Raw genomic sequence first — 16,561 nt, forward strand, 5'->3', positions numbered from 1 at the left:
ATTCCCTTGGAGGGGGCCCAGAAATTAACCAAAATATAGTGTTTTTTTTGTTTTTTTCAGAAAAATGGGAAAAACGGGCTGCAAATGAAATCCTCTGGCTTTTTCCCTGAATATGGTATCAAAAAAGGGTTTGTGGGGCTGAATTCTCCATTTTCTCAGCTTTTAGGGAATGACAGTGTTTTGTCAGAGAACCGAAATTTTTCACTCAGTTTTGGCATTTTTCTGGGACATAGCCTATTTTTGCTATTTTTAGAGCTTTCCACCTCCTTCCAGTTAATGGTAGAAATGAGTTTGAAAGCAATAATGGATCCTGGAAAGCTTTACATTTCCGAAAAATAGACAAAATTCTGAATTCAGAAAGGGGTCATTTGTCTAAATCCATGAAGGTTTCATTATAGAAACTAACAGTTAGATATTGGAATATTTGAAAATTTGTTGAAAACAACGGCCTTTTGTCTCAACGTTTTCACCTATAACTTTCTCTAATTTTGACAGCTCTTGGAAAGCAATATACCGTTACATCCGTTAGACCTTCCTGGTTGTGGGGATATATGGGACTTGTAGTTTCACCAAGAACCCGACGAACCCAGATCCAAAAACTGAGCAGCAACTTGCAATGGTATTTTTTCATTTACTGGGTATAGTGCACTTTGTCTTGGAAAATGTACACATGGAATAATCTGCATGAAAGACACCTATGTATGTATGAATTGGGTACAAATTATAGAGTTCAGAAACAGTATATAATTGCACATTTTCAAAGTTGGGAATACTCATACTAGCATGAGAATTATTGGTCATTTTTCATAAAGTTTTTTTTTCTACACAATATCTTTCATTCAAAGGGAGAAATGCAAGAAAGCTCAATTGGTAATAACAGTTGATTTACAAATCTGAATTACCCCAAGTGTCCCGATAAAAACGGTACCTCACTTGTGTGGGTCGGCCTTGTGCCTGCGACAGGAAACGGCGCAAAATGCAACGTGGTCACACCTAAATTTTGCAGTTACAAATTGACCCTTTTTTGGCAAAGTGCCTACCTGTAGTTTTTGCACCCTAGTTCTTCCGGCACCTAGGGAAACCTAGCAAACCTATACATTTTTGAAAAGTAGACACCCAGGGGAATTCAGGATGGGATGACTCGACTGCCTACCACCAGGTTTTGTTACCCAGAATCCCTTGCAAAGCTCAGATTTTGACAAAAAAAACACATTTTCCTCACATTTCTGTGGTGGAAAGTTCTGGAATCTGCGTGGATCAACAAATTTCCACCCACCCAGCGTGCCCCCAGGACTCCCGAAAACAATGGTACCTCACTTGTGTGGGTCGGCCTTGTGCCTACGACGGGAAACGGCACAAAATGCAACGTGGTCGCTCCTCAATTTCCCAGTGAAATCTTAAGCTCATTGGACAAAGAGACTACCTTTTGTTTTTGAGCCGTAGCTCAACCAGCACCTAGGGAAACCTAGCAAACCTATACATTTTTGAAAACTAGACACCCAGGGCAATTCAGGATGGGGTGACTCGTCTGCCTACCCCCAGGTTTTGTTACCCAGAATCCCTTGCAAACATAAATATTTGACCAAAAAAACACATTTTCCTCACATTTCTGTGGTGGAAAGTTCTGGAATCTGCGTGGATCAACAAATTTCCACCCACCCAGCGTGCCCCTAGGTCTCCCGAAAAAAATGGTACCTCACTTGCGTGGGTAGGCATAGTGGCTGCGACATGAAACCGCGCAAAACGCAGCATGGTCGCATCTCAATTTCCCAGTGAAATTTAGCACGATTCGGACAAAAAGACTACCTTTTGTTTTTGCGCCGTAGCTCTGCCAGCACCTAGGGAAACCTAGCAACCCTATACATTTTTGAAAACTAGACAACCAGGGCAATTCAGGATGGGGTGACTCGTCTGCCTACCCCCAGGTTTTGTTACCCAGAATCCCTTTCAAACAAAAAAATTTGACCAAAAAACACATTTTCCTCACATTTCTGTGGTGGAAAGTTCTGGAATCTGCGTGGATCAACAAATTTCCACCCACCCAGCGTGCCCCAAGGTCTCCCGAAAAAAATGGTACCCCACTTGCGTGGGTAGGCATAGTGGCTGCGACATGAAACAGCGCAAAACGCAGCATGGTCGCACCTCAATTTCCCAGTGAAATTTTGCACGATTTGGACAAAAAGACTACCTTTTGTTTTTGCGCCGTAGCTCTGCCAGCACCTAGGGAAACCTAGCAAACCTATACATTTCTGAAAACTAGACACCCAGGGCAATTCAGGATGGGGTGACTCGTCTGCCTACCCCCAGGTTTTGTTACCCAGAATCCCTTTCAAACAAAAAATTTGACCAAAAAAACACATTTTCCTCACATTTCTGTGGTGGAAAGTTCTGGAATCTGCGTGGATCAACAAATTTCCATCCATCCAGTGTGCCCCCAGGTCTCCCGAAAAAAATGGTACCTCACTTGCGTGGGTAGGCATAGTGGCTGCGACATGAAACAGCGCAAAACGCAGCATGGTCGCACCTCAATTTCCCAGTGAAATTTAGCACGATTCGGACAAAAAGACTACCTTTTGTTTATGCGCCGTAGCTCTGCCAGCACCTAGGGAAACCTAGCAAACCTATACATTTCTGAAAACTAGACACCCAGGGCAATTCAGGATGGGGTGACTCGTCTGCCTACCCCCAGGTTTTGTTACCCAGAATCCCTTTCAAACAAAACAATTTAACCAAAAAAACACATTTTCCTCACATTTCTGTGGTGGAAAGTTCTGGAATCTGCGTGGATCAACAAATTTCCATCCACCCAGTGTGCCCCCAGGTCTCCCGAAAAAAATGGTACCTCACTTGCGTGGGTAGGCGTAGTGGCTGCGACATGAAACAGCGCAAAACGCAGCATGGTCGCACCTCAATTTCCCAGTGAAATTTTGCACGATTCGGACAAAAAGACTACCTTTTGTTTTTGCGCCGTAGCTCTGCCAGCACCTAGGGAAACCTAGCAAACCTATACATTTCTGAAAACTAGACACGCAGGGCAATTCAGGATGGGGTGACTCGTCTGCCTACCCCCAGGTTTTGTTACCCAGAATCCCTTTCAAACAAAAACATTTGACCAAAAAAACACATTTTCCTCACATTTCTGTGGTGGAAAGTTCTGGAATCTGCGTGGATCAACAAATTTCCATCCATCCAGTGTGCCCCCAGGTCTCCCGAAAAAAATGGTACCTCACTTGCGTGGGTAGGCATAGTGGCTGCGACATGAAACAGCGCAAAACGCAGCATGGTCGCACCTCAATTTCCCAGTGAAATTTAGCACGATTCGGACAAAAAGACTACCTTTTGTTTTTGCGCCGTAGCTCTGCCAGCACCTAGGGAAACCTAGCAAACCTATACATTTCTGAAAACTAGACACCCAGGGCAATTCAGGATGGGGTGACTCGTCTGCCTACCCCCAGGTTTTGTTACCCAGAATCCCTTTCAAACAAAAGAATTTAACCAAAAAAACACATTTTCCTCACATTTCTGTGGTGGAAAGTTCTGGAATCTGCGTGGATCAACAAATTTCCATGCACCCAGTGTGCCCCCAGGTCTCCCGAAAAAAATGGTACCTCACTTGCGTGGGTAGGCATAGTGGCTGCGACATGAAACAGCGCAAAACGCAGCATGGTCGCACCTCAATTTCCCAGTGAAATTTAGCACGATTCGGACAAAAAGACTACCTTTTGTTTTTACGCCGTAGCTCTGCCAGCACCTAGGGAAACCTAGCAAACCTATACATTTCTGAAAACTAGACACCCAGGGCGATTCAGGATGGGGTGACTCGTCGGCCTACCCCCAGGTTTTGTTACCCAGAATCCCTTTCAAACAAAATAATTTGACCAAAAAAACACATTTTCCTCACATTTCTGTGGTGGAAAGTTCTGGAATCTGCGTGGATCAACAAATTTCCATCCATCCAGTGTGCCCCCAGGTCTCCCGAAAAAAATGGTACCTCACTTGCGTGGGTAGGCATAGTGGCTGCGACATGAAACAGCGCAAAACGCAGCATGATCGCACCTCAATTTCCCAGTGAAATTTAGCACGATTCAGACAAAAAGACTACCTTTTGTTTTTGCGCCGTAGCTCTGCCAGCACCTAGGGAAACCTAGCAAACCTATACATTTCTGAAAACTAGACACCCAGGGCAATTCAGGATGGGGTGACTCGTCTGCCTACCCCCAGGTTTTGTTACCCAGAATCCCTTACAAACATAAAAATTTGACCAAAAAAACACATTTTCCTCACATTTCTGTGGTGGAAAGTTCTGGAATCTGCGTGGATCAACAAATTTCTACCCACCCAGCGTGCCCCCAGGTCTCCCGAAAAAAATGGTACCTCACTTGCGTGGGTAGGCATAGTGGCTGCGACATGAAACAGCGCAAAACGCAGCATGGTCGCACCTCAATTTCCCAGTGAAATTTTGCACAATTCGGACAAAAAGACTACCTTTTGTTTTTGCGCCGTAGCTCTGCCAGCACCTAGGGAAAACTAGCAAACCTATACATTTCTGAAAACTAGACACCCAGGGCAATTCAGGATGGGGTGACTTGTCTGCCTACCCCCAGGTTTTGTTACCCAGAATCCCTTACAAACATAAAAATGTGACCAAAAAAACACATTTTCCTCACATTTCTGTGGTGGAAAGTTCTGGAATCTGCGTGGATCAACAAATTTCCACCCACCCAGCGTGCCCCCAGGTCTCCCGAAAAAAATGGTACCTCACTTGCGTGGGTAGGCATAGTGGCTGCGACATGAAACAGCGCAAAACGCAGCATGGTCGCACCTCAATTTCCCAGTGAAATTTTGCACGATTCGGACAAAAAGACTACCTTTTGTTTTTGCGCCGTAGCTCTGCCAGCACCTAAGGAAACCTAGCAAACCTATACATTTTTGAAAACTAGACACCCAGGGGAATTCAGGATGGGGTGACTCGTCTGCCTACCCCCAGGTTTTGTTACCCAGAATCCCTTGAAAACATAAATATTTGACCAAAAAAACACATTTTCCTCACATTTCTGTGGTGGAAAGTTCTGGAATCTGCGTGGATCAACAAATTTCCACTCACCCAGCGTGCCCCCAGGTCTCCCGAAAAAAATGGTACCTCACTTGCGTGGGTAGGCATAGTGGCTGCGACATAAAACAGCGCAAAACGCAGCATGGTCGCACCTCAATTTCCCAGTGAAATTTAGCACGATTCGGACAAAAAGACTACCTTTTGTTTTTGCGCCGTAGCTCTGCCAGCACCTAGGGAAAACTAGCAAACCTATACATTTCTGAAAACTAGACACCCAGGGCAATTCAGGATGGGGTGACTCGTCTGCCTACCCCCAGGTTTTGTTACCCAGAATCCCTTACAAACATAAAAATGTGACCAAAAAAACACATTTTCCTCACATTTCTGTGGTGGAAAGTTCTGGAATCTGCGTGGATCAACAAATTTCCACCCACCCAGCGTGCCCCTAGGTCTCCTGAAAAAAATGGTACCTCACTTGCGTGGGTAGGCATAGTGGCTGCGACATGAAACAGCGCAAAACGCAGCATGGTCGCACCTCAATTTCCCAGTGAAATTTTGCACGATTCGGACAAAAAGACTACCTTTTGTTTTTGCGCCGTAGCTCTGCCAGCACCTAAGGAAACCTAGCAAACCTATACATTTTTGAAAACTAGACACCCAGGGGAATTCAGGATGGGGAGACTCGTCTGCCTACCCCCAGGTTTTGTTACCCAGAATCCCTTGAAAACATAAATATTTGACCAAAAAAACACATTTTCCTCACATTTCTGTGGTGGAAAGTTCTGGAATCTGCGTGGATCAACAAATTTCCACTCACCCAGCATGCCCCCAGGTCTCCCGAAAAAAACGGTACCTCACTTGCGTGGGTAGACATAGTGGCTGCAACAGGAAACGGTTCAAATCGTACGGTGGTGAATTTACATTACCTTATTGCAAAACTACCTTGATTTTGGGGGGGGGATCTGAATTTGTGGCCCGGGGCTCGGTGGTATTCTTTGCAAAGTAGCAAACCCAAACAGTTCTGAAAACTAGACACCCGGGGGAGTCCAGGGAGGTATGGCATGCATGGGTCCCCCAATGTTTTCCTACCCAGAACTCTCTGCAAACCTTAAAATTAGGTAAAAATTGCACTTTTCCAAACTTTTTGGCGTGGGATCGCCGTGCCGGCAAAAAAGTTGTACCACCCTGCGTTCCCCTTGTTCTCCGGAGTAAAAGGATACCTCACTTGTGTGGGTGCCCCAAAGCAGAACACCCCAAAAATGAATTTTGAAAAAAGTAGTTTTTACTCATATTTACGTTTTACAAATTAAGCACCCCAGCCTAAGTCACTTGCCTTTGGCCCACCCACACAAGTGAGGTATCATTTTACTCGGGAGAACAAGGGAAACGCTGGGTGGTAGGACATTTGTTCCGGCAGCGAGATCCCACCCAAAAAAGTATGGAAAAGTTGTTTTTTGGACCAAAATTTCAGGTTTGCAGGGGTTTCTGGGTAGGAAAACATTGGGGGACCCACGCATGCCATACCACCCTGGACTCCCCCGGGTGTCTAGTTCTTAGAACTGTTTGGGTTTGGTAGTTTCCAAAGATGCCTGCCAAGCCCCGGGCCAAAAGCTCAGGTGACCCCCTCAAAAAATAAGATTATTTGGCTAAAGGTAATGTTTTCGTCTCCACAGTATGAATTGGGCCTTTTCCTAAAGCAGCCGCTATGCCTACCCACGCAAGTGAGGTACCATTTTTATCGGGAGACCTTGGGGAACGCTGGGTGGGAGGTAATTTGTGTGAGCCCAGTGATGCCACGCTTTCCCACACTAAAACGTGTGAAAAAAAATGATTTTTTCCAAGCAAAAAATGAGGTTTGCAAGGGATTCTGGGTAAAGGAACGTTGGAGGATCCACGCAAGCCATACCTCCTTGGAAGCCCCCGGGTGTCTACTTTTCAGAAATGTGTGGGTTTGGTAGGTTTCCCTAGATGGCTGTCTCGCACGGGGCCAAAAACCCGGGTAACCCCTCTTGCAAAAGCTGGTGGACATGAATTCTCCAGCTTTTGCAAGAGGGGTTACCTGGGTTTCTGGCCCCGTGCGAGACAGCCATCTAGGGAAACCTACCAAACCCACACATTTCTGAAAAGTAGACACCCGGGGGAGTCCAGGGAGGTATGGCATGCGTGGGTCCCCCAATGTTTTCCTACCCAGAACTCCTTGAAAACATAAAAATGTGACCAAAAAAACACATTTTCCTCACATTTCTGTGGTGGAAAGTTCTGGAATCTGCGTGGATCAACAAATTTCCACCCACCCAGCGTGCCCCCAGGTCTCCCGAAAAAAACGGTACCTCACTTGCGTGGGTAGACATAGTGGCTGCAACAGGAAACGGTTCAAATCGTACGGTGGTGAATTTACATTACCTTATTGCAAAACTACCTTGATTTTGGGGGGGGGGGGATCTGAATTTGTGGCCCGGGGCTCGGTGGTATTCTTTGCAAAGTAGCAAACCCAAACAGTTCTGAAAACTAGACACCCGGGGGAGTCCAGGGAGGTATGGCATGCATGGGTCCCCCAATGTTTTCCTACCCAGAACTCTCTGCAAACCTTAAAATAAGGTAAAAATTGCACTTTTCCAAACTTTTTGGCGTGGGATCGCCGTGCCGGCAAAAAAGTCGTACCACCCTGCGTTCCCCTTGTTCTCCCGAGTAAAAGGATACCTCACTTGTGTGGGTGCCCCAAAGTAGAACACCCCAAAAATGAATTTTGAAAAAGGTAGTTTTTACTCATATTTACGTTTTACAAATTAAGCACCCCAGCCTAAGTCACTTGCCTTTGGCCCACCCACACAAGTGAGGTATCATTTTACTCGGGAGAACAAGGGAAACGCTGGGTGGTAGGACATTTGTTCCGGCAGCGAGATCCCACCCAAAAAAGTATGGAAAAGTTGGTTTTTGGACCAAAATTTCAGGTTTGCAGGGGTTTCTGGGTAGGAAAACATTGGGGGACCCACGCATGCCATACCACCCTGGACTCCCCCGGGTGTCTAGTTCTCAGAACTGTTTGGGTTTGGTAGTTTCCAAAGATGCCTGCCAAGCCCCGGGCCAAAAGCTCAGGTGACCCCCTCAAAAAATAAGATTATTTGGCTAAAGGTAATGTTTTCGTCTCCACAGTATGAATTGGGCCTTTTCCTAAAGCAGCCGCTATGCCTACCCACGCAAGTGAGGTACCATTTTTATCGGGAGACCTTGGGGAACGCTGGGTGGGAGGTAATTTGTGTGAGCCCAGTGATGCCACGCTTTCCCACACTAAAACGTGTGAAAAAAAATGATTTTTTCCAAGCAAAAAATGAGGTTTGCAAGGGATTCTGGGTAAAGGAACGTTGGAGGATCCACGCAAGCCATACCTCCTTGGAAGCCCCCGGGTGTCTACTTTTCAGAAATGTGTGGGTTTGGTAGGTTTCCCTAGATGGCTGTCTCGCACGGGGCCAAAAACCCGGGTAACCCCTCTTGCAAAAGCTGGTGGACATGAATTCTCCAGCTTTTGCAAGAGGGGTTACCTGGGTTTCTGGCCCCGTGCGAGACAGCCATCTAGGGAAACCTACCAAACCCACACATTTCTGAAAAGTAGACACCCGGGGGAGTCCAGGGAGGTATGGCATGCGTGGGTCCCCCAATGTTTTCCTACCCAGAACTCCTTGCAAACCTTAATTAGGTAAAAATAGCACTTTTCCAAAAATTTTGCCGTGGGATCGCCGTGCCGGCAAAAATGTCCTACCACCCAGCGTTCCCCTTGTTCTCCCGAGTAAAAGGGTACCTCACCTTAACAGAGTTACTCAAAAGACAAACATTCAAGCACGGCTATCTATTCCTCAAAGACACACACATACAGGTTGGATTTGGCACGAGGGCGAGTGATGGTTCAGTATATAAAATTTTATTAACAAGATATTTCAAAAAAATGAAATGCTCTGTCAATAAATAAATGCATAAAAACCGAACCAGTGACTCGCAACTCGTGAGCTGTAAAGCCACGACAAGGCACCAACCGTTTTACAGGCCATTCACGCACCTTTCATACCTGATACAAACAAGACCACTGACACCATCTGGAATAAAAGCAACACATTACAACAATCACAATAAGGGACAAGGTACACCCTAATGCAGAAAGAGAAAAAAAACAATTATTACTGCACACCCATCTAATCCGCAAGCACACACACATACTGGTTGGATTTGGCACGAGGGTGAGTGATGATTCAGTACATACAATTGTATACGCAAGTAATTTCACAAAAATGAAATACACTGTGTATAATTGCAAGTATGATAAACTGAACCACTGACTCACAGCTCGTGAGCTGTAAAGCCACGTCAAGGCACCAACCTCTTTACAGGCCATTCATACACCTTTCGTACGTGTGACACATTCAAAACATTCACACCGCCAGCCGCGGACCCATCACATTTCAACACTCACACCAGCAAACAGCGCCATTCAAGGGCCCATCACTTTCACACGCCCACATTTCTGACACTGGAACTACACAAATTGATGGACTGCGTGGAGTGTCACTCAACAAGCAGTGTGTGCAGTGACCAACAGAAAGTAACTACTCACACACCGCCAGCCGAGCGCCAGTCCACCCACACCACCAGCCAAGCACCAGACCATGCACACCGCCAGCCAAACACTCAGCGCACACCACCAGCCAAGCGCCTCTCCACGCACACCGCCAGCCAAGCACCACTCCGTGCACAGACAGCTAAACACCGCTCCACGCACACCATCCAGCCAAGTACCACTCCACAAACACCACCAGCCAAGCGCCACTCCACACACACTGCCAGCCAAGCACCATTCCACACACACTGCCAGCCAAGCACCACTCCACACACACCGCCAGCCAAGCAGCACTCCACACACACCGCCAGCCAAGCACCACTCCACACACACCGCCAGCCAAGCACCACTCCACACACACCGCCAGCCAAGCACCACTCCACACACACCGCCAGCCAAGCACCACTCCACACACACCGCCAGCCAAGCACCACTCCACACACACCGCCAGCCAAGCACCACTCCACACACACCATCAGCCAAACACCACTCCATGCACAGACAGCCAAGTACCACTCCACGAACACCACCAGCCAAGCGCCACTCCACACACACCGCCAGCAAAGCACCACTCCGTGCACAGACAGCCAAGCACCACTCCACACACACCGCCAGCCAAGCACCACTCCACACACACCGCCAGCCAAGCACCACTCCACACACACCGCCAGCCAAGCGCAACTCCACACACACCGCCAGCCAAGCACCAGCCGGCACACACCACAAACACATTTAGAATTCTTTTTTTGAAAATGACACTAAACAAATGGAAATACCTACAAATCAGGTAACACAAATTCTTAAAATAAAAACTTTGCACTAATGCCAATCCTTGAAACAAACTAAAAATGTTTTACAGAATGCAGACCAAGCAATTCACTTTACAGCTCAATCAAACTCCCAATAGTTCTTTTGCGTGTGGTACGATTTAAAACAAGCTGACATACACAATGCAGGCTTAGAAGGACAGTCAGGACAGTATATACGAGACTCCTTCCGCACGCCTCTTCGCCAACAGACTCTGCATCTTCTAGTCGGAAAGTCTCTAGCAGTAGTGGAAGGAATAGATTCAGGAAAGTGGCGATCTTGCAATCTAGCCACTTCCTCCACCACTCCAAATCTAGGAACACTTGCCTGCTGCACAAGTACAAGGCTGCCTATTATAGACTCCTGAAACTTAAGAAAAGTCATCTTCGTCCCAGGACAAGACTTCTGGTACACAACGAAAGCATTAAATGATGCCAAGTCGAACAGATGGATAGCCAACTTCTTGTACCAAACGTAAGCCTTTCGAAGAGCAGCATAAGGTTCCAACCTCTGATCTACTCTGTCAACACCACCCATGAACTTATTGTAAGCTAGAATGCACACAGGTTTGCGCACTTCAGCACCCTGACCCCAAACAGGCACAGGTACAGTACTTTCATCGTGGATAGTAGTCAGCATGTACACATCTCTCTTGTCTGAATACTTCACAGCTAAAAGCTCCCCACATCGCAATGCCGTAGACTGTCCCCGCACAAGCCTTTTGCAAACAAGTTCCTTTGGGAAACCTTTACAGTTACTGCGCATTGTGCCACAAGCAACAGTGCCCACTTTGGCCAACTCCTTGAACAACTGCACACCAGTGTAGAAGTTATCTACATATAAATGATGGCCTTTGTTAAATAATCCTCTACCTAGTTCCCACACAATTTTCTCAGTTACTCCAAAAGTAGAAGGACAACCAGGAGGGTTAATGCGGGACTCCTTACCAGTGTACACCCTGAAATTGTAGACATATCCAGTCTCACTGTCACACAGCATATACAGTTTGATTCCATAGCGTGACCTCTTACTAGGAATGTATTGCCTAAAAACCAAGCGGCCCTTGAACAACACCAAAGACTCATCCACTGCAATTTCTTTACCAGGGACAAAAATCTCAGAAAAACGATCAACAAAGTGATCAAGGACAGGCCGAATTTTAAACAAACGGTCACAATCAGGGTGATCGCGTGACAACGCTAAACTATTATCAGCAAAATGCATCATCCGAAGAAGAAGCGTATACCGATCACGACTTATGACTGCTGGAAATATAGCTGTTACCATCAAGGGACTAGTGGACCAATATGAAGTAATTGATGACTTCCTTATCAAGCCCATCAAAAAAGTTAATCCCAGAAACTTCTTCATCTCTTCAACATTGGTGGGAGTCCACCGGATTGCTCTACAATAGGGCTTAAGGCTGGCACTGTTGGCCCTCAAATATTGTTCTGCATATAAATTGGTTTGCTCAACAATCTCTTGCAAAAACACATCGTCAAAAAACAACTGAAAAAAATTAATTGGCAGAAAATTCTCTGTATTCACTCTACACCCAGGAACACCAGTGAACTCTGGCAATGCCGGCTGCACCAAGCCAGGGGGAACCCAGAGGCCATCCCTATCAACGGGGGGAGCAGCCACCCCAGCCTGCAGCACCGAAACATCTTGCTGCTGTTCTCCAACGGGAAGCCTAACAGCCACAGATACTTCAGGCTGCACAACACCAACAGAAGACGTAGCATCCCCAGAGGGCTCTTCCTGCACTACACCAACGGGAAGCCCAGCAGCCTGAGATGCTTCTTGCTGCACTACACCACCGGGAAACCCAGCAGGCCCAGATGCCTCTTGCCGCTCTACACCAATGGGAAGCCTAACAGCCCCAGATGCCTCTTGCTGCACTACACGAGCAGGAAGACGAAAAGCACCAGATGCCCCTTTGCGCACCACAGCAATGTGAAGCCTTTTGGGTGCAGGCTCCAGCCCACATGCCTCTTGCCGACGTAAAAAGAAAGGAAACCTTGCGGCCCTAGGCAGCAGCACAGGTGCCTCTTGGCCCACTACCGGCAACACAATGTCCTCCTGTACCATAGGCCCTTCATCAGCACTAGAAGAAGAGTCATCATCCGATGATGATGATTCCATGCGAAGAGAAAACTCACTGCCTGAATCTTCTGCCGCTTCCTGGGAGTCCGAATCGGACTCAGACTCTGAACCATGGTCCGAGGAAGACTCAAAAAGCAAACCAAGAACCTGCTGAGCAGTAATCCTGCGACTAGCCATTATCCTTACAAAGCAAGAAGACTGCACACACAAGTGAACAACAACCTACACTGTGCAAAGTAAGAAGTAAACAAGGTAAGGCTTTCACTAAAAGATAAATACAATCCAAAACAATTTCACTCTTACAAAATATAGCTACACTCACCAGCACCTACTCTGTTGAGACACAGCGAAAAGAAATGAAATCCCACTAGAAAGAAAAAAATAAATGACATTAGAAAACAAAGTGCACATCAAACACTAATGCTGAAAAAAAAAACACAGAGCCACACAAACTGCTAGAAGTACAACCTTTTTCAAAAAGACAAACATCAAGGAGAAGTAGTACAAAATACATTCACTTACCAAGCACAAGCAACTACACAAGCTGCAAACAGACACGCAACCTACAACAATCCAAACAGCAAAAGCCTGGAACAAGACAAAAATAGAGAAGAAAAAAAAATTACTACCACATTTCACAAACAATATAACAATTAAAAAAACAACACACAAATTTGCCCCCCAAATTAAAATTCGGCCAGATGGGCCATCAATTAGGGCTTAGACCAAATGAGATTAGATGAGGCTTAACATCAAGACACTGGATAATTTTTTGAATTTTTGTAAAGTGCCTGACCACTTTGGTGCCAGTCAGTCTTTTGCTACTACCAGTACCCATATCACACAGGGGCAGTAAGGACATTCATACACCTTTTGTACGTGTGACACATACAAAACATTCACACCGCCAGCCGCCCATCACTTTCACATGCCCACATATCTGACATAGCAACTACAGAAAATGATGGACTGCGTAGAGTGTCACTCAACTAGCAGTGTGTGTAGTGACCAACAGAAAGTAACTACTCACACACCGCCAGCAGAGTTCCAGTCCACCCACACCACCATCCAAGCACCAGACCATGCACACCGCCAGCCAAACCCCACTCAGCGCACACCGACAGCCAAGTACCACTCCACGCACACCATCCAGCCAAGTACCACTCCCCACACACCGCCAGCCAAACACCACTCCCCACACACCGCCAGCCAAACACCACTCCACACACACCGCCAGCCAAGCAGCACTCCGTGCACAGACAGCAAAGTAGCACTCCACGCACACCACCAGCCAAGCGCCACTCAACACACACCTCCAGCCAAGCAGCACTCCACGCACACCACCAGCCAAGCGCCACTCAACACACACCTCCAGCCAAGCAGCACTCCGTGCACAGACAGCAAAGTAGCACTCCACGCACACCACCAGCCAAGCGCCACTCCACACACACCACCAGCCAAGCAGCACTCCGTGCACAGACAGCAAAGTAGCACTCCACGCACACTAACAGCCAAGCGCCACTCCACACACACCGCCAGCCAAGCACCACTCCGTGCACTGACAGCAAAGTAGCACTCCACGCACACCACCTGCCAAGCGCCACTCCACAAGCACCACCAGCCAAGCACCACTCACCGCCAGCCAAGCACCATCCAGCCAAGCGCCACTCCACACACACCGCCAGCCAAGCGCCACTCCACACACACCGCCAGCCAAGCAGCACTCCGTGCACAGACAGCAAAGTAGCACTCCACGCACACCACCAGCCAAGCGCCACTCCACACACACCGCCAGCCAAGCAGCACTCCGTGCACAGACAGCAAAGTAGCACTCCACGCACACCACCAGCCAAGCGCCACTCCACACACACCGCCAGCCAAGCAGCACTCCGTGCACAGACAGCAAAGTAGCACTCCACGCACACCACCAGCCAAGCGCCACTCCACACACACCGCCAGCCAAGCAGCACTCCGTGCACAGACAGCAAAGTAGCACTCCACGCACACTAACAGCCAAGCGCCACTCCACACACACCGCCAGCCAAGCACCACTCCGTGCACAGACAGCAAAGTAGCACTCCACGCACACCACCTGCCAGGCGCCACTCCACAAGCACCACCAGCCAAGCACCACTCACCGCCAGCCAAGCACCATCCAGCCAAGCGCCACTCCACACACACCGCCAGCCAAGCAGCACTCCGTGCACAGACAGCAAAGTAGCACTCCACGCACACCACCAGCCAAGCGCCACTCCACACACACCGCCAGCCAAGCAGCACTCCGTGCACAGACAGCAAAGTAGCACTCCACACACACCACCAGCCAAGCGCCACTCCACACACACCGCCAGCCAAGCAGCACTCCGTGCACAGACAGCAAAGTAGCACTCCACGCACACTAACAGCCAAGCGCCACTCCACACACACCGCCAGCCAAGCACCACTCCGTGCACTGACAGCAAAGTAGCACTCCACGCACACCACCTGCCAAGCGCCACTCCACAAGCACCACCAGCCAAGCACCACTCACCGCAAACCAAGCACCATCCAGCCAAGCGCCACTCCACACACACCACCAGCCAAGCGCCACTCCACACACACCGCCAGCCAAGCAGCACTCCGTGCACAGACAGCAAAGTAGCACTCCACGCACACCACCAGCCAAGCGCCACTCCACACACACCGCCAGCCAAGCAGCACTCCGTGCACAGACAGCAAAGTAGCACTCCACGCACACCACCAGCCAAGCGCCACTCCACACACACCGCCAGCCAAGCAGCACTCCGTGCACAGACAGCAAAGTAGCACTCCACGCACACTAACAGCCAAGCGCCACTCCACACACACCGCCAGCCAAGCACCACTCCGTGCACTGACAGCAAAGTAGCACTCCACGCACACCACCTGCCAAGCGCCACTCCACAAGCACCACCAGCCAAGCACCACTCACCGCAAACCAAGCACCATCCAGCCAAGCGCCACTCCACACACACCACCAGCCAAGCGCCACTCCACACACACCGCCAGCCAAGCAGCACTCCGTGCACAGACAGCAAAGTAGCACTCCACGCACACCACCAGCCAAGCGCCACTCCACACACACCGCCAGCCAAGCAGCACTCCGTGCACAGACAGCAAAGTAGCACTCCATGCACACCACCAGCCAAGCGCCACTCCACACACACCGCCAGCCAAGCAGCACTCCGTGCACAGACAGCAAAGTAGCACTCCACGCACACCACCAGCCAAGCGCCACTCCACACACACCACCAGCCAAGCAGCACTCCGTGCACAGACAGCAAAGTAGCACTCCACGCACACCACCAGCCAAGCGCCACTCCACACACACCACCAGCCAAGCAGCACTCCGTGCACAGACAGCAAAGTAGCACTCCACGCACACCACCAGCCAAGCGCCACTCCACACACACCGCCAGCCAAGCACCACTCCGTGCACAGACAGCCAAGTACCACTCTACACACACCACCAGCCAAGCGCCACTCCACACACACCGCCAGCCAAGCACCACTCCGTGCATAGATAGCCAAGTACCCCTCCACGCACACCGCCAGCCAAACACCACTCAGCGCACACCGACAGCCAAGTACCACTCCACACACACCGCCAGCCAAGCACCGCTCCACGCACACCATCCAGCCAAGTACCACTCCCCACACACACCACCAGCAAACATGCCCAAGGGGTCGCTTCCTAAAAACTTTGTGTTAGTGGGCATTTTCCGCCCCCCTGGGGGCAAAACGGCAAAAAAAACAGGCCGATTTGCCCCCAGGGTGGACAGAAAAACAAAAACACAATCATGTCCACCTGGAAGCGACCCTTACCCAAGGGGTCGCTTCCCAAAACAAACACATTGCCCCAACAAAAATCCCTGGTTCTAGTGGGTAATTTCTGCCCCCCCTGGGGGCAAAACGGCCGAAAAACGGGCCGATTTCCCCCCAGGGGGGGCAGAAAAACGAAAACATACTCA

This window comes from Lissotriton helveticus, chromosome 1_2, assembly GCF_964261635.1.
Source record: "Lissotriton helveticus chromosome 1_2, aLisHel1.1, whole genome shotgun sequence".
Classification (NCBI taxonomy): Eukaryota; Metazoa; Chordata; class Amphibia; order Caudata; family Salamandridae; genus Lissotriton; species Lissotriton helveticus.